Source organism: Rhincodon typus, unplaced genomic scaffold (assembly GCF_021869965.1).
Source record: "Rhincodon typus isolate 14 unplaced genomic scaffold, sRhiTyp1.1 hic_rhity00000328, whole genome shotgun sequence".
NCBI lineage: Eukaryota > Metazoa > Chordata > Chondrichthyes > Orectolobiformes > Rhincodontidae > Rhincodon > Rhincodon typus.
In genome coordinates, this window is record NW_025965966.1 from 1 (window position 1) to 20,161 (window position 20,161).

General features: G+C 44.5%; 1 pseudogene; it reads left to right on the forward strand.

Annotated features, from left to right (window-relative positions):
* The first annotated feature begins 562 nt into the window (after positions 1-562).
* Positions 563-17,997, forward strand: LOC125488311 (annotated as a pseudogene).
* Positions 17,998-20,161: the final 2,164 nt, after the last annotated feature.

The window sequence follows — 20,161 nt, forward strand, 5'->3', positions numbered from 1 at the left end:
CCTTGTGGATGCCCATTCAGAATGGCTGGACGTGCATAGACTTCATTCATCAAACACAGAACGACAATTGAAAAGTTGTGAGCATCTTTTGTAACACACAGACTCCTGGAGGTGTTTGTCACAGACAATGGGCCATCAATTAAAGCAAGGAATTTGAGTATTTCTGAAGTAACTCCACAGAGGCTGATCACCCTTCACCGATTCTTCTGTTATTTTGCACGTGCACAGTACATCGACTCTGACCAGCTAGCTCTGAGCCAGTCCCTAGAATGAGGAGAATCTCTGGGACTCCTGTTTATGTCTGCCAGCCAGGGCTCCCTGATAGGAGTTGGTAACCTGGGCGAATCAAAGCTCTCATTCTCAAAGAGATCCATCTGACCCATGTTCCAATCAGAACAATTTCCTGAGGTCAAATGGCATTTGGCAGGTAAGGACAGCTCCTTACCATCCATCGTCCAATGATCTGGTGGGAACTGCAGTTCAAACATTGTCAGAAAGCTTAAAGAAACATCCTACAGCTTCCCTTTGATCATTACCTGTCCCTGTTCCTGTTCGATTATAGTGCCACCTCTCATATCACTCCAGGGACAGCTCCAGCAGAGTTGCTAATCAGGAGAAACCACTATACCAGGTTAAACCTGATATTCCCGAACCTGAAGGAGAAGGTGAAACAGCATCAGGAACACCGCTGCTGGACACAAGGCTCCTCAAGGTGAGAGATACAGTTTACTTCAGGGGATGAAGTTTGGTGCTGAATCTATGGGAATAGCCCTCCATGGGTAAGAGGCATGGTCGATGCGAGGTCACGTCCTGTGATGTACCAATTTTGGGTAGGAGATGCATTCCTGAACAGCACGTGGACTACATGAAAGCTGCAATCTCACAAATTGGGCAGGAACAAAACATACACAGCTTCAGAACAAGCAGCAAGGCTGTCTGAATCCGTCAGTCTACTTCTGCCTAGGGTCGGGAAAACCTCTCAGGATGAGATGGACACGACAGATGTCACAGCCTCAATGCTATTACCGCCTGAAGAAGATGAATTTCTTCTGAGACAATCTGGGTGTAAGAGTCGGGCCACGGTCTGGCACATGCTGTCAGTATCCAAGGATGAGTCAGAGCAACCAGACCTAGTGGGAGAGTGTCCCGGGGAAGCTACAGAAAAAAGAACTAGCCTATGTCCTAGGGCTTAGAAGGGGAGAGATGTAGAGATTGAAACAAGGTCAGCCAGGTGGACCTCATAGAAATATGATTTCCCTGATTGGCGCTGTTAATCTGGGTCAATAAGGGAGCTCTGGCTGACAGATATAAACCAGAGTGTCAAGGGGTCTGTTCTCTCTAGGAGTCAGCTTTGAGCCAGCTTGGACAGTGTCATGTATTATGCACATGGAAATAAAGGGTGACACGAAGATGGGATGCTGGCTTTCATAGAATTATTGCTCTAGCTTTCCGAGAGTCATGCACAAGGACGCCCAGATCCCTCTGCATTGAAGCACTCTGTAGTTTCTCTCCATTGAGATAATAAGTTGCCTTTCTATTTTCAACGGATGTGTTATTCATTCTGTTGAACTTAGTTGCCAATATCCAGAACAATGAGGGTGTTTCAGTCTTATCTCCTGAACAAGGAACTTGAGCGGACCTGTGTTTCTACATTGCTTTGCACTCATACATCAAACACGATGAGCAGCCAAGCCTCCAGTCTATTTTGTACCTTGTACATGAGCATCCATCCGTCAGCACTTTCAGCTACACTTTCATTCTGACACACAAATTCCCTTCCTCAATCACCTTCTCAGCCTCTGAGCTCCACTGAGCATGACCTTTTCAGATTGGAAACCTCTTGCCCCACAGCATCCTCTGCTCAAAGTGGTGCCATCACTCGTGCCGCTTTCATTTGTCCCCAAGGGGAGGTGACTGACGAGCACATTGAGTAAAAACTGCTAATCGCAATAACAACGCAACTGTTCCCTCTGTTGCTGCAGTTCCCTTTTCTTTTTCAGTATCAAAGAACAAACACACTCAACTTTCTGAAAGCATGCCAGTGGGAAAATCAGCAGATTACAGGCGGTCAGTTCTGTAAGGATGGCAGGTTGGTGCGCAGCTACAGCAAGCAATCAGGAATGATCATAGGATGTTCTGGTGCATTGTGAGGGGAATTGAATGCAAGAGTCGGGAGTTATATGGGCGATTGGTGTTTCCACATCTGCAGTACTATACAGTACCGCTTCCTATCCTTAATGAACGGTGTTAATGCATTGGAAACAGTTCAGAGAAGATTTGTCACACTTACTTATTTCTGAGTTTGTAACCTGTAACATTAACTCTGATTCACCCTCTCTCTCTCTCTCTGTCCACAGATGCTGCCAGACCTGCTGAGTTCCACATTGCTTTCTGTTTTTGTCTCAGATCTCCAGCATCCCCCATAGTTTTTGTGTTAATGAATGCTATGATTCAGATCATCGCATTCCTGGTCCTGTGCCAGCACTGATTGCCTGAACAATTAAAAAAAAATAAACCTGTGCCGGGGAAAAAAAAAATGGGCAGTGGCACAGTGTGGAATTGCTGAACACTGGAAATATCAGATCAACACTTTCAGGCTGCGTGTCCAAAAACTCTTTCCATGCAAACTGGCAATCCTGCAGTGTTCCTTTCTGAATCACGAGTATGAGCATGGGGAGTAGAATAAACAAAAGCAGAAGTGAGGGGAGAGAGAGAAAAAAATCTTATAGATTATGAATACAGAAAGCGCTGGAGAAACTCAGTGGGTCTGGCAGCATCTGTTGAAAGACTTAATGTTCAATGACGCTTCAGAACTGAAAGAGGTGGGAAAGATAGGGTTTGTAATAGTTTCGACAGAGGAGGGATGGGTGGACCAGATCAGTGACGGTGCATAGAACCAAGGCGGTGTTAATTGTGGCCAAAGGGGACTGCGGATATAAAACGGATGGGTATTAAGGTCGGGGGAATGGAGAGTAATTGTGTCCTGGAGGGGTGCGAAATTTACTTTGCTTTCACTTTCTCCAGTGATTTCTGTTTTAGTCACAAATGTTGCTGGTTTAACGGCAGAAAGAGACATGACAATATATCATCATCATGACAGCTGCAGAGGTCTATTCAGTCTCGGCGCTGGCTGCTGAACTCTGATAAACACCTGGCAGGGCTGATGTGGGATTTCCTTCTGTGGGCTTTCGAGGTGGGGGTGTGCCATGAATCGGGGGAGGTTTCCTGTCTCTCTCCCTCTCTCCCTCTTTGTCTCGAAGCTGGCAGTCAGGCAGGCGCTGGATACGTTTTCTCTCCAGTCTTGTAAGCAGCAAACACTCCGGGCAAGGCACTAACACATTGCCTCAATCTGCGTCGAATACGAAATTCCCAGTGACCAGGTAAGAGACTGATTCTGGGCAGCGACACGGACTGAAGTCATAGAGTCATTCATCACGGAAACAGGCCCTTCGGCCCAACTCGTCCATGTCGACCATGTTTCCTGAAATAAACCAGTCCCTTTTGCCTGCATTCCACCCATATCTGTTTCTGTCTCTCCACAAATGCTGCTAGACCTGCTGAGCTTCTCCAGCACTTTCTGTGTTTATAACCTGTGATGTTACCTCTCTCTCTCTCTCCACAGATGTTGCCAGACCTGCTGTGCTTCTCCAGTAATTCTTTTGTTTTTCTTTTCTAACAGGAGCACTGCTGTCCCAAACTCAGTGCCAGTTTTGTGCGTCAAATTGGTATTAATTGATCACATTTCTCAGTCCAGATTCTGCTTCTTCTCTGACAGCCCAGGGTTGAGGATGACCTGCATCCACACCAGGGATTGGAATTGGGATTTGTGGCTGCGTTCCATGAGGGTAGAATCGTCCCATGGTTTATTATGGTAGAACATTGAACAGTACAGACAGGAACAAGACCTTTGACCCGCTATATCTGCGTTGACCCATGATGCCATTCTAAACTATCAGTGTGAGGTTATTCATTTGGGACCAACTGAAGATAGATTAGGGTGCTTTCTAGATGGAATGAAGTTAAACACAGTGAATGTCCAAAGAGACTTTTGGTGCGGACTGAGTGCATTGATTTTTACAACATCATAAACAGGTACAGAAAATAATCAAACAAGCAAATAGAATGACACAAAGAAAAAGGCAAAGAACAGGAACCCACCAAGACTGCACCAACACATGATCCCTTTCTAAACTGAAATCATTTTGCGTCTAGGCTGTTCATGTTCCTATATTCCCTGCCTGGTCATGTATCTGTCAAGATGTCTGTTAAATGATGCTGTTGTATTTGCCCTACCTCTGGCAGTGCCATTCCATCTGTGCCTCTCAAAAGCTTGTAAACTTTTATCAAGTTGCTCCTCATCCTCCAACTTTCAAGTGAAAACAAATTGAATTTGTCTCATCTCTCCTCACAGTTAATGCCCTTTGAACCAGGTACCATCCTGTTAAACCATTTCTGTAACTGTTTCAAAGTCTCCACATCGTCTTTGTAGCGTGGCTACCAGAACTGTCCCCAGTATTCCAAATCGGGCTGACTAATGTTCAGTACAGCTTGTCTTTATATCCAGAGGACTGGAGTATAAGGACGCAAAGTAATGCTGCAGTTCTACAAAACCCTGGTTAGACCCCACTTGGAGCAGGTCTGGGCATCACACCTTAAAACGGATAGATGGGCCTTGGGAAGAGTACAACGTAGGTTCACAAGAATGATACCTGGACTTCAGAGGTTGTTATGAGCAGAATTTACACAAATTAAGCCTGTTGTCTCCAGAATTTAGAAGGTTAAGGTTGATCTGATCAAACATATTGACAGGAAATGATAGGCTGGATAAAGATAAACTATTTCCACTGGTCAGGGATTCGAGAAATGGGGAGGATGCAGTCTGATATTTAGCCCAAACTGTTCAAGAGAGAATTTTGGAAGCACTTGTATCCACAAAGGGTGGGAGAGATTTGGAACTGACTCTCAAAGATGGCAGTGGATGCTGGATCAGTTGTTAGTTTTCAATCTGCAATGGATCAATATTTGTTCAGCAATGATATGAAGGGGATAAGGGCCAAATGCAGGCATGTGGAGCTAGGCCACAGATCAGCCATTGAATGGTGGAACAGGCTGGAAGGGCTGAATGACCTACTCCTGTTCCTGTGAGTGGAACTAATTAATTGGAACTTCTCACAGAGGATGGAGAGAACAGCCTCCTTTTGCTGTTTCTGAACTTATTGTCTTCTGTTACAGGTAAATGTGATACAAAGAAGGCCTCAATGTTGTGGGCACCAGGTCACACTGAATTGGACTGATGTGCTGCAAAACTACATCAGAAATATTGCAGATCTCCGTGTGTCTGATCCTCTGTAAGTGTGTATTACAGACGAACTTTGTCCCTGACAAATCTGCCCTGTTCCCTGGTCACATGAGATTAAATTCTGCAGTGGATAACACCACATTTCCTTCGCAGTTTCCAGAAAGCGAGGGAAAATTACTATGGCCAACATAAAAACCAAACTTGGCAGAAATCTGGACTGAAAAGAGTTGGGAACCTGTATGATAGCATTTCTCAAGAGAGAGAGAGAAAAAAAAAACAAATATTTCAGGTTACTCTTCCACTTTATGCAATATTATTCGATCTTCTCAGAAAAGAATGCAAGTGATGCACACATGGGCACTGAGATCTGAAAATGTTAAGCCATGGATGGATCAGTCGAATTTCAGAATCCCGCAAAGGGAAGTGCAATCTCCAACAATTTGAGGCCAAATATCTCACTGAGCAGTGAGTGGAAATACCATCACTTTTCATCAGCATTAGGAGATTTACCATGATGTTGCCTTGGGGGCTGGACCGTTTCAGTAATGAAGAGAGATTGGAAAGACTGGGGTTGTTTTCACTCAAGCAAAGGAGATTGACAGAGGGGGTACATGATTGAGATGTATAAAATGATGAGGGGCACAGACAGGGAAGACAGGAAGAAACGTTTCCCCTTGAGGGAGGGATCAATGATCAGGATGTGAGATATAGATTGAAGGTAAGGGGCAGGAGGTTAAGAGGAAATGTGAGGTAAATCTTTTTTACCCAGAGAGTGGCGGGGAATCTGGAACTCACTGCCTGTAAGGGTGGGAGAGACAGAAACCCTCATCACATTGAAGAAGGATTTAGAGGTGGACTTACAATGTCAATTCGTGGGAAAATGGGATTAGAAAATACTGAGATCATTGCTTTTGACTGGTATGGACATGATGGGCCAATGGGCCTTTCCCTGTGCTACAGACCTCTTTGGCTCTGAATTGAGATTGAAGATGGTCCTAGCTCTCTTGTGAATTGACTTTACATGCAACAAGAGGTGCTTAAGCATCTCAAAACTATTCAGTGATGTTCTGAGAGGAGCTCTGTTGTAACTGTAGCCTCTTGTCTCTGAACTGGAGCCATCAGTGTAGGAGCTCATTGGTGAGTCTTGGTTAACTTTGAAGGTTTCTACGAATCTCTCCAAGACAAGAAACACAAAGTTGTGTGAACATAATTCCTTTTGCAATTATCTTCCTAAAGGTACTTTATTTTCTAAAAATAAAGATTTACAGAGTCCTTTACTTGTTTAAGAAGACTGGCACAGGAAATGGGAACCTAAGCAAAGGTAAAACAGGAGGGGAAACTGAGGGGACAAAGCAAAGACAGAAAGGTACAAAGCAAAAGTTGAAGGTGGAACAAGACAAGAGTGAGAAACCAATGGGGTCATCATGCAATTCATATCAATTCATATTTCTGCTCCATTTCAATGGGACAGAACAGTCAACAGTTCCCATGGAGTAAAAGACAGGGCATGTGCTGTTTCTCTATTTTCATTGCTTTGACATTGTCTTTGTTTTGTAGTTTCCAGGACACTGCCACAATAATGACATTTGTATTTCAATTCCCTTCTGTTTTCCAGTGAATCTTGTTGTCCGTGGGAACACCCAAGGTAAGAGGGAACTGCAAATTTCTTGGATAATCATTTGGAAATCTGAAGTCTTGCTGAACACATCTTTTAAGCGACCTTTTCCAAACATGCGTCAAATGGGACTTGATCCGAGGCTTTCCGGTCCGGTGTTAGGGAAATTCTCTCAAAGATCAGACACTGAAATCATTTTCAACTCTTCTCCCACGCGGAAACATCACCAGTTAAAATCAGGACTAATGACCATTTTCATTGACTTAGTCACATTGGGCAGAGGCCATTCAGTAACTCTGTACCAGAATTTTACACCACCACAATACTTCTAATGAGCATGAGATTTAAAACAGGCTGTTTTTGAAAACAGAATTGTGATCATTTTGGAGGGTGGAACAGAAGAAGAGTATTATTTAAATAGAGAGAAACTGCAGAAAGCTGCGACATGAAGGAACTTGGGGGCGACTTGTGCATGGAACACAGAAAGTTAGCACCTTTGTGGGGAGGGGCAGCAGGTAATCAGGAAGGGCAAAGGGAATATTGGCCTTATTTCAAGGGAGTTGAAATATATGAGGAGGGAAGTCTTACTCCAACTCTACAAGGAGCTGGGGAGACCACTTCTGGAGCTTTGTGAACAATTTTGCTCCCCTTATTTGAGCAAAGATATCATTTCATTGGTGGCAGTCCAGACAGGGATCACTACAATGATTCCCGGGATGGAGGGATTGTCTTATAAGCAAAGGTTAAACATGTTGGGACTTTACTCACTGGAGTTTAGAAGAATGAGAAATGATCTCATTGAAACATATCAGGGCTTGACAGGTGATGTTTCCCCCTCATGGGAGAGTCCAAGACCAGAATAGTTTCAGAATAAAGGGGCACAGTTGAAGACTGAGATGAAGAGGTATTTCTTCTCTCAGAGGCTTGTGAGTCTTTGGAAATCCTAGCCACAAAGAACTATGTTGGGGTGCAGACTCCTTGTGTATATTTAAGTTTGACTGATTATTGATCAATCGGGCAATCATGGATTCCAGGGAAAAGGCAGAAAAGTGGATGTGGGGAATATCAGATCATCCACAATCCTATTGGATGGCAGAGCAGGATTGAGGGGCTGAATGGCCTACCTCTATTATCATGGTCTTATGGTCTTAAATACGAGTAGGACGGCAGTGTCAGTGATGGCTGAACTGTTAGACAAGATTGGTCAGGCAGAAAAATGAAGGCTTTAATGGAATTGTTACAGTTCATTTAGTTAAAAATATTTTGGAAGTTAAAGATAAAATCCCACGTTACAAATCCAGCAGCAAAATTCAAGATTATGGCACTAACAGATAATGGCAGTGACCGTACACACAATGTAGTTGAGAACAAGAATGTGGAAAATGCATGGTTCTGTCTGTTTTTGACAGGACATCATTATTAAATGGTGCCTCATACACATCAGAACTAGCTGTGATAATCGTTATGATAAATATTAATGGGCATTAACTTCAGTTCTTGGCTTCAGTTCCATAATAAGAGATTATAACACTTGGAAATGGAACAAGCAAGAAGGAATGTGAAGGAGAATAACAGAGAGGAATGTGAACAGACTATAATGGGCAGGCACATGACTCATTAAATTTACTTCACTCGGAAGACTTGGGCGTCACTGGCTGGGTCCAGTATTTATTGCTTCAATCCCTAGTTGTCTCCTTTGAGAAGGTGATAATGAGCTGCCTTCTTGAGCGGCTCTAGTCAACATGCTGTAGGTAGACCGACAATGCCCTCAGGGAGCGAATTCCAGGATTCTGATCCAGTGACAATGATGGAACGGCTGATATACTTCCAAGTCGGAATGGTGAGTGGCTCAGAGGGAACTTGCAGGCGGTGGTGTTGCCATATATCTGCTGCCCTTATCCTTCTAGATGGAAGTGCTGTTGCGTTTGGAAGGTGCTGTCTGAGAGTTTTTGGTGAGTTTATGCAGTGCATCTTGTAGATAGTACACACTGCTGCTGTTGAGCATCAGTGGTAGAAGGAGTGGATGTTTATGAATGTGCTGCCAATCAAGCGGGGGCTGCATTGCCGCTGGATGGTGTTGAGCTTTTTGAGTGTTGTTGGAACCACACTCATCCAGCCTGGTGGGGAGTATTCCAATACACTCCTGACTTCTGCCTTTCGATGGTGAGCTGACTTTGGGGAACTCAGGAGGTAAGTTAGTTGCTACAGGATCCCAGTCTCCGACCTTCTCTTGTCATTGCTGTATGGACATGGCAAATCCAATTGAGTTTCTGGTCAATAGTAACCCCCAGGATGTTGGTAGTGAGGAGATTCAGTGATGGTAACACTGCTGAAGATCAAAGTGTGATTGTTAGATTCTCAATGGTAACCCTTAGGATACTGATTGTGGAGGGGTTTCACTGAGGGTAACACCAATGAACATCAAGAGATTATGGTTCGATTCTCTCTTATTGGATATGGCCATTGCCTGGTTAATTAAGTAACACTTTGCGTTGGATGGGGGAGATCTGGAAAATACAGAAAAATAATATTGCGAGCTTTCTCCTTTGAGGTGCACAGGTTGAGGAGAGACTTGATCGAAGTGTTGAGTATCGTAGGAATGTTTTCACATTGTAATCAAGCTGACTCTATTCAGGCTAAACATAATCTGTGCAGTTAACTCTTCTGCACAGTAGATCTACTGTCACCTGTCAGCGATTGGTCCTTTGAAAAATAAAGAAGCTGACTAAATGGTTGGGCTCACACAGATGATATCAAGCAATCCAGGGTTGGGTGCCCAAAACATTCATCAAATTCAGAACTTTTTGTCTTGAGAGTGCCATTCGGTCAGTAGCCAACTCAAACTGGAGCTCTGTGTGCTAGGACACTGAGGCTGAACTGTACATTGCGTGTATAGCAGTGTGAGGTCAAAAAAATGCAGTGATTGGACCCTCAACCTTCCTGCTTCTCTCTCTTTCTTCAGCATCTGGAAGGCTTGTGCTTTCTGTATATCCCACAAGTGGGTTCGTAAAAGAAGGAGAGACTTTAAAATTTCAATGTGGGACAAAAAAAAAACACACAAGCTGTTTCTTGGTACAAAAATGGACAGTATTTCACTTATACACAGACTAATGTTTATGAAACACTCGCGACCAGTGAAATTGGTGGGTCTTATCACTGTGTGGTATACTTCCCACGGCAAAAGAATGAACCTGTTGAAGTTGTCGTCACTGGTCTGTGAACTTTGACTTTTATTTACATAGAAAACTTTACATGGAAGTGGAGTGCATAGCGTTCAAAGAACAGTACAGTACAGGACATGCCCTTCAGCCCACCAAAACTGCGCTAACACATGATGCCTTTCTGGACTGAAACCATTTTGCCTCTAGGCTGTTCATGTCCCTATATTCCCTGCCTGGTCATTTATCTGTCAAGATGCACCTTAAACATTGCTATTGTATCCACCTTCACCACCACCTCTGGCAGCATATTCCAGGCACATATCACCCTCTGCAAAAAAAAAAATGTGGCTCTCACATCTCCTTTAAATTATCCTCTTTTTTCTTTAAACCTATGTCTTTGAGTAATTGACATTCCGACCCTGGGAAAAAGACTCTAACTATCCTTTCTATCCATGCCTCTCATCATTTTGTAAATTTTTATCAGGTCATCCCTTTCCTTTCAACATTCAAGCAAAATCAGACTGAGTTTATCCAATATCTCCTCATAGTTAATACCCTCCGAACCAGGTACCATCTTGGTGAACCATTTCAATACCATCTCCAAAGCCTCCACACCCTTCAGGTCGTGTGGCGACCAGGACTGCACACAATATTTTCTTCACGTCCAAACCAATTTTTACCCAAAGACGCATGTTTCAACATGATTCACTGCTGAAACTTCAGTTTCATTCAATCAGTCACTTATGTAAGGTTAGGCACCTGAAGTGGGAGTTAATAATTTCTTATGAGGACAGCTTGAGTCGGTTGGGCCTGTACTTATTGGAGATCAAAAGAATGCGAGGCCACCTTATTGAAGAATTTTAGAGGGACTTGACAGGGGAGATGCGGAGAGAGGTTGTTTTCCCTTGTGTGGGAGAGACTAGAAACAGAAAACCATCATCTCGGAGTAAGGTGAGGGAGTCGCCCACTGAAGACAGAGACAAGCAGGAATTTCTTCTCTCTGAGGGAAGCAAATCTGTGGGATTCTTTATTACAGAGGGCTGTCAAAGCTGGGCTGTTGAGTATATTTGAGGCTAAATTACTGAGATTTTTAATCAGGAAGGGGGAATCGAGGTTTATGGGGGGGAAAAGACAGGAAAGTGGAGTTGACAATGATCTGATCAGCCGTGATCTCATTAAGTGGAGGAGCAGACCCAACAGGCTGAATGGCTTAATTCTGCTCTTATGGTCTTGAAGTCTAATCTCATTGAAAGGTGGAGGGGACTCAATGACCAAATGGCATACTCCTGTTTCTGTTTCTTACAGCCATATGACCCCTCCTCAGGTCATGGGACCAAAACTGTTTATAACACTCCAACTAAGTAGAAAAGAAAACTGACAGTAGTTGTCCTGACTGGATTGTACAAAATACTGGGGATAGGTAGGCCGAGCTTGATAATCTGTTTGGAAAAAAAGTATGAGTGATCATGAATGTTTCAGGAGCAGTTTCCAATGTAACAAAAGCCTATCATAAGCTGTAATGATGCACCTTTGCTTTCGATTTAGATAAAAATGTGGCTTTCCATGTTGTCCCAATTTCACCTTTGGAAGGAGAGATACTGAAACTGAATTGTCGATACAAGTACAATAATCGGTGGAAGAAGGACTTTGCCTTTTATCGAAATGGCAAAGGGATCCATTCAATGAAGCTCACAAAACGTGAGTCTTCACATAACATTAAAGTAAACAGCACTGATGACAGTGGATGGTACAAATGCTAAATTGGTCGGTCGGAATCCAGAAGTGTTAAAGTTCAAGTTCGAGGTACGTACTTGATGTTACAATCTGTGGGAGACAATCTGCACATTTCTCTCAATTTAAAGACTGGAGACATTCTGAATCATCCAGTACGGAAGAGGCCCTTTGGCACATCATGTCTGTGCTGCCAAGGCTACATCAATCCCAATTTTCTGCATAGCCTTGAATTTTATGACACTTCAAGTACTCATCCAAACACCTTGTAAAAGTTGTGTGGTTTCCCGCCTCAACTTCTCTCCCTGGCAGTGCATCCGGATCCCCACCACCCTCTGGGTGAAACAATCCTCAAATCACGCTCTAAACCTCCTGCCTTTCACTTTAAAATGGTGCCCCTTTTGTTCTTGACCCTTCATCTAAGGATAACAGCTGCTTCCCACTCCCACAGTCCATGCCCCTCATAATCCTACACACCTCTACCAGGTCCCCCCCCCACCCACCTCAGCTCCAAAGAAAACAACCCAAACTCATTCGCTCTCCACCTATCCCCACCCGCGTACCTTTGGCAGAATCCATTCATCCTCATCTCTGCTTTCAATCTGCCCCACCCTCTTCTCCTGAAAGAGTGACCTCTCATTCTAGTTTGTTCCACATGAGGAAACATCCTATCTCCATCTACGTTGTTAATGTTCCTTTAACATCTTATGACTAAAGTCACTTCGGTCCCACTCTCTCATTAGGGAGAAAGGGGACTGGGTGGTGTTTTAATCTGAGGGTCACCACGCCTCAGGTGAGGGGAGAGTTGGAGATGTAAAATCCTCCATGTTCACCTCAGCTGGTGTGGGAATTGAACCCAAACCGTAGACATCATCTGTAAGACAGACTAGCCATCCAGCCAACTGAGCTAGCCACCAAACAGCCTGTCATCCTGCTAAACTCTGTGCAACTTGTTCAGTCTCCCTTCATAAGACAATCTTTAGCGTCTCGTGGAATCTGGGGAAATTGCAATATGATGGTGTGACCCATGTCAAGGGTCACAATATATCATTGCCAAATAGAGTCATGGAATCATACAATACTGAAACAGACCCTACTGCCCAACTTGTCCAAGCTGACCAGGTTCCTTAAACTGAAGTAGTCTCATTTGCCTGCGTTCGGCTGATATCCCTCTGAACCTTTCCTATGCATAGACCTGTCCAAGTGTCTTGTAAATGTTGTATCTACTTCTACCACTTCCTCTGGCAGCTCACTCCTCATACGCACCACCCTCCGTGTGAAAATGTTGACCCTCAGGTCCCTTTTAAATCTTTCCCCTCTCATTTTAAAACTATGCCCTCTAAGTTTCAGACTCCCCCCAACCTTGGGAAAAGACCTTGGCTATTCATCTTATCTATGGATCTCATGATTTTATAAACTTCGATAAGGTCACCCCTCCACCTCCGACACTCTAGGGGAAGAAAGTCCCAGCCTCTTCTTTGGGTCTCAGCAACATTCTTGTGAATTTTGTTTTTTGCCACATTTCTAGCTTAATAACATCCTCCTAATAGTAGTGTCACCAGAATTCCATGCAGTACTCCAAAAGTGGCTTACCCACCTCCTGTACATCCACAACATGATGTCCCAACTCCTATACTCAATGGTCTGAGCAATGAAGGAAAGCGTGCCAAACGCCTTCTTTCCCACTCTGTCTACTTGTGACACAGGTTTCAAGGAACTATGCGCCCTCACCACTCGGTCTCTCAGTTTGACAATACTACCAGGGCCCTACCATTAACTGTATAAGTCCTGCCCTTGTTTGTTTTTCCAAAATGCAACACCTCAGATTTATCCAAATTGCACTCCATCTGCCTGTTGGTCCCAATGATCAAGATCCCCTTGTCCTGTTAGCTAACCTTCATCATGTCTACAGCCTTTCCATCTTCTCTTCACAAGTCAGCCCACTCCTCCTGAGTCTGAGCCCGTCAATAGACTGGACTGTCACCACAATTGTGAAAGACATGGAAATAGTTAGCAAGGCAGTTGGTGAGAATTTCACAAAGAGCTTATAGTGGATACAGATGGGTTATAAGGAAAAGTGCAGAAGTCTCGCAGATGGAATACAATATGGGGGAATGTGAGATTTTGCAATTTTGCAGAAAGAATAGAAGAGTTGAATATTATTTAAATTGAGAAAGACTGCAAAATGTTACAGAACAGAGGGATTAGGGAGTACGCGTCTGTGAATCACATAAAGTTAGCATCCAAGTACAATGGGTGGTTGGAAGGCAAAGGGCCTTTACTTTGAAGCGAATGGAGTATAAAATTCAAGAGGTTTTGCTAATACTCTACAAGACACGAGTCAGACCATGGGGATACTGTGAATAATTTTGGGGCCCCGTATCTGAAGAAAGATAGACTGGGCGTTGGAAGCAGTCCAGGGAGTTTCAGTTGGCTGATTGTGCATATGGTGGGACTGTCTGATGAGGGAGAGTTTGAGTAGGTTGGGCCTGTCCACGTAGTTTAGAAGAACGAGGGGCGACCTTATTGATGATATTTGGAGGGACCTGACAGGGGAGATGCAGAGAGAGTTTGTTTCCCCTTGTGTGGGAGAGCCTGGGACCAGAGGGACATCATCTAAGAACAAGGGGATATCACCCATTGAAGACAGACGTGAGGAGGAATTTCTTCTCTCAGAGAGGAGTGAATCTGTGAAATTCCTTACCATAGAGGGTTGTCGTGGCTGGGTTGTTGAGAATATTCAAGGTTGAGAGAGAGAGAGAGCTGTTTAATCAGGGAGATTATGGGGAATAAAAAGCAGGAAAATGGTATTAATGTTGATCGGATCAGCTACAATCTCATTGAAAAGGGCTGCAGACTCAATGGGCAGAATGGCCTACTTCCGCTCCTACATTTTACAATCTGTTAAAAACAATCTGAACCTCTCACAATGAATTTATATCCCTTCTTAATAAGGTGACTGATTCGATACACAGTTACTGCCGATGGAATCCCGATGGTGCTGTGTGTAATTGAAGTATAAACCATACTGTCCCTACCCCTTTGATAATCCTGGGAGTGATTGATAATGTTCACTTAGTTCGCCACTTATACTGGCAGATTTTCTGAAGACAGAGATAAAGGCAAGCTCACAGAGAAAGAGAGAGAGCAAAGGATAAGTTCCGACAGAGGACAAACACTTATGCTGTACCCATCCCAGGATTCCAGAAGACTGAAAGGCTTTTGCGTGAAAGGGAGAGGCAGAACAGGCTAGAGTGTTGGAGGCTGAGGGGTGAACTTAAAGAGGTTTATAAAGTCATGAGGGGCAGAGATAAGGTGAATGGCCGAGGCCTTTTCCCCAGGGTAGAGGAGTCCAAAACTAAAGGGCTTAGATTTGAGGTGAGAGGGGAAAGATTTAAAAAGGACCTGAAGGACAACATTTTCACACAGAGAGTGGTGCATTTATGGAACGAACTGCCAAAGGAAGTGTAGGAGGCTTGTTCAATTACAACATTTAAGATATTTGGACAGGTACATGGAGAGAAAAGGTTTAGAGGGATAATGGCCAACCACAGGCAAATGGGACGAGTTCAGTTTGGGTCGTCATTGACGAGTTGGGCTGAATGGCCTGTTTCCGTGCTTTATGACTCTATGATTCTGTGAATCTAGTGGCATTGAAACGAAATTTGAAACTTGGAAAGCAAGAGAAAGATAAAGTTTCGCTCTCTACCCCATCCTTTGTCACTAAATGCTCATCTTCTTTGCCCCTCATCACCGCTGCATCTTTCGCCCTGTGATTATAACAGTTGATTGATGAGCCCCGATTGTGTGTTACATTCCAGAACGCTTTGACAAGCCCGTACTGAGGGTGGAGCCGGCGGCTCCAGGTCACGTTGAGGTGCATTGATCAGACAGCGCGGCCCTCCATCCGGCTTCGCTACACATTTTACAGAGACGGCAGCCCCCTGGAGACAGCGCCGGATGATGGTGGTGTATACACCATCAACGCAGCGGCTGTAAACTTTTCTGGGAATTACACCTGCGAAGCGATCGAGACGAATTATGGCCTGAGGAAGCGGAGCGACAATGTTCACCTTTCCGTTACACGTAATTATCTGTCATTATTGCAAGTCCACAACATAAATTAAAGGCTTTTCGACCTATTGAGACAGAAACAGCCACCTCACTATTCTCTAATCCCTATTTCCCCAGCACTGGGTCCCATAGCCTTGGCATCGTGAGGGCGCATTTAAACACATCTTCAATGTGATGAGGATTTCTGCCTCTCCCACTTTTACAGGCAGAGAGTTCCAGATCCTGTGAGTGAAAATGTTTTTCCTCACATCCCCTCTAAACCTCCTGCCCCTCAACTTTCATCTATACACGCACCACCCGGTTCATTGATCCCTCCACCAAAGGGGAAAAGTTTCTTCCTGTCTACCCTATCTATGCCCCTCATCATTTTCTACATCTCAATCATGTTCCCCTCTCTCAATCTCCCCTGCTCGAAGGAAGACAACCCCAATCTGTTCAATCTCTCTCCATCACTGAAACTTTCCAGCCCCAAGGCAGTCTCCTGATAAATCTGCCTCTGCACCCTCTCCCAGTGCTAACACATGCCTCCAAAAATGTACAGAATGTGCGAACCAGACACAACACTCTCACTGTGGTTGCGCGTTTTCATTTCAAATGCGATCGCGGTCATCACCAAAGCTGACACGATGCTAACAGCCTTGACTGGCGTTGAAGGATTGTTAGGAGTCTCCCATGCTGACCCTGTCTCAGGATTTTCTCGCTCTCATTCTGATCACTGAGCTTTCACAAGCCCAAACACTCTATAGCTGAAACGGAAACATGTCCTTCTGCTTTCCAGAGGCGTTTGCTGTCCCTAAGTTGAAGGTGCATCCTGAGGGACAGCTAGTTGATGGCCAATGGTTTAAGCTGGTGTGCTCGGTTGAAGAGAATCTCTCCAAAGCTTCCTTGCGGTACGGCTTTGACAGAAATGGGATCCCTCTCCAGTCTCCGTCCGACCACAGCGATTACATCTCTGGGTCAGCTCGTCCGGCCGACTCGGGTACTTACCATTGCGAAGTCACGGGCAGTAAGGTGTGGAAACACAGTAATCAGCTCCATTTGTCCATCAGACGTGAGTACTATTTATTATTGTTCCTTTCTTTAAACTGTGAAGGATTCAAAATAGTGTCAAATTATCATCACTCTCCACAACTCACAGCCATAGAGCACTAGAGACAAACAGCACAGGGTAATGGGTAGCCCATTTAGGACTGATATGAGGAGAAATGTTTTCACCTAGAGATTGGGAAGCCTGTGGAATTCACTTCCCCAGAAAATTATGGAAATTATTTCATGGGAGTCGACCATTCGGCTCTTCCAGCCTGCTCCGCCCGTTCAATGGGATCATGAATGATCATCTGACACAGTTCACTGCCCCACACTGTCCCCTTGGCCCATGCGAACTCTGTCCAACTCCTTCCTGAACAGCACACAATGTTCTCGGCCCAACCACTTTCTGTGACAGAGAATTCTACAGGGTTTCCACTCTCCCAGTGAAGACATTTGTCCCCATCTCAGTCCTATCCTGCCTCCTTTAGACTATGAGCCCACAGCCCGAAACTGCCCTCCATACAATTAGGGATGGGCAATAAACGCTGGACTACCCAGTGACACGCATCCAATGACTGAACATACAAAAATGAATATGAGAATGGATGTGATTGTGATAAAGTTCATAGTTGAGTTTGCAATTAACTCTGCCAAGCAAAGGGACCTAACATTTGTTTATATTTGCAGGAATTCCAGTGTCAAAGCCGGAACTAATAATTCAATCCGGAAAGGAGCTAAGCAAAGGAGATGTGGGATCCTTAATCTGTTCAGTCTCCAATGGTTCTCTGCCGATTTATTACCAATTCTACAAGAGCTCAAGTGTGGAACTGTCCTGGGAGCTTTCCAACAGTACCGAGCTTTTTTACAACATTGAAGCCATCAGCAGAAAGGACAAAGGGATTTACCATTGCTCGGTGAGAAATGAGGTGACAGGCCCTCTGCACAGTGAAGACATAGAGATCACAGTCATTGGTGAGTTCACAAGGACTCTCTCCCAAAGAGTAACTGATCCATCGGCTCAGGGACCACTGCTGGTGCGATCAGCTCAAAGTTGGTGCTTCGTCCTTGAAGACCACACTTTGGATTAAGGTGACACAGCCTTGGATATTAGAGTCATAGAGGTATCCAGCATGGGAACAGGCCCTTCAGCCCAACTCGTCCATGCTGAACAGGTTTCCCAAAAAGTCCCATTTGCCTGCATTTGGCAACTTCTTTTGAATGTTGTCATTGGTACCTGCCTCTACCATTTCCTCTAGCAGCTCATTCCATACGTGCACCATCCTCTGTGTGAAAATGTTTCCCCTCAGGTACCTTTCCTCTCTCAGCTTATCCTATGCCCTTTAGTTTTAGACACCCCTACCCTGGGGAAAAGCCCTTGGTTTTATCACCTTATGTATTCCCCTCAGGATTTTATAAACCTCTCTGAGGTCACCCTTCAGCATCCTATGTGTCAGAAATAAAAATCCCAGCCTATCCAGCCTCTCGTTATAATTCAAACTTTCCAGTCTCGGTAACATCCTTGTAAATGTTTTTGGCACCCTTCCCTGTTTCAGAACAACTTTTCTGTAGCAGCGTGAACAGAATTGTACACGGTATTCCAAATGTGGCCTCACCAAAGTCCTGTACAGCTGTATCATTATGTCCCAATTCCTGTAGTCAATGCTCTGACCGATGAAGGCAAGTGTGCCACGTGCTTTCTTCATCACCCTGAATACCTGTGACTCCACTTTCAAGAAACCCTGTACCTGCACCCGAGATCTTTCTGTTGGACACCACTCCCCAGAGCCCTACCATTAACTGTGTAAGTCCTGCCTAACTAAAATGTAACACCTCGCATTTATCTGAATTAAATACTATAGATAGGGAAAATGGAACTGGGTAAATAAAGTCAAGGAGTTCAATCCATGTCTTAGAGCTTGGTGTTACATCGAAACATTGGAACCTAGAATATAGGAGCATTCAACGCTTCGGGTCTGCTTCGCCATTCAATATGACCATGGGGATCATCTAACATTACACCCTGTTAACATAGAATCATAGAAAATAGGAACAGGAGTAGGCCATTCAGCCCTGCCAGGCTGCTCGACCCATTCAATGAGATTGTGACTGATCATCCAACTCAACCCCCTGTTCCCTGCTTTGTCCCTTTAGCCCCTAAGAACTCTCTCCATCTCATTTCTGATCAACATTCAATATTCTGTCCCTGACTGCTTTCTGTGGCAGAGGACTTCACAGGTTTTCCACTCTCTGGGTGAAGCCATTTCTCCCCATTTCAGTCCTCCCCTATCTCCTTTAGACTGTGACTCCCTGATTCTGGACTCTCCCACTGGTCATCAAGAACATCCTAAGATTCAATGCCTCCCCTCATTCTTCCAAACTCCAGCCAATATAGTTTTCGCTCCACCCATGATAGCTTCTACACCATCTGATCCTAGATCATTCTTGATGCTGTCGTATCTATTCCATCTCGGACAGAGCTATATCGCCCACACGGCCTCCCTCCCTGTCATTTCCAAAAATCGCACACGCCCTGAATATTTGGTTAGATATTTCGCTGGAGAACCAACTCCTGCCCCAATCTCTTCTGGCCTTCTGTCCAAAATATAAAGAAGTGTTATATTAATGAACAAAGTGTTGATTATGGGCAGAACACCAGGTGATTGGTCAAGTGTTGATGATTATCAGGGTGGGGTGTGGGCTTGGTTTTTATGAGGGTTTGTTTTTTAAATCACAATTTGGGAAGAACTTTGTCAAAAGACTGTATTTCTGAGAAGGGACTGACTTACTCGGCCCCTTCAGAAGGCGGTTCAAAGTAATTCCCTTCACTTTTGGTTTGGAGTCACGCAGAGTTCCATGCTGGGTAAGGATGGCTGGTTTCCTTCTCCCAACAGCACCCTTTTGTCTCTGTTCAGCGCGATTTCATGAGCCATTCAGTTTCACCATTACTGAGCTTGTTTCTCACTTCCCAATTCTAAAAATGAACTGAACTTAAATTATATACAACAAACAGGGTGCAATGTTTGGTGAACGATGACAGGCAGGCCTACGCCATTGGGAGTTATTTTTTCACGTGTGGGACATGGGCAATGCAGTCCCCATCCCTTGTTGCACCCTCCCCCCACCCCCCGTCTTTGAGAAGGTGGTGGTGAGCTGCCTTGTTGAATCGCTGCAATCCATGTGCTGTTGGTTGACCCACATTGCTCTGAGGGAGGGAATTCCAGGATTATGGCCCAGCAACACTGAAGAAACGTC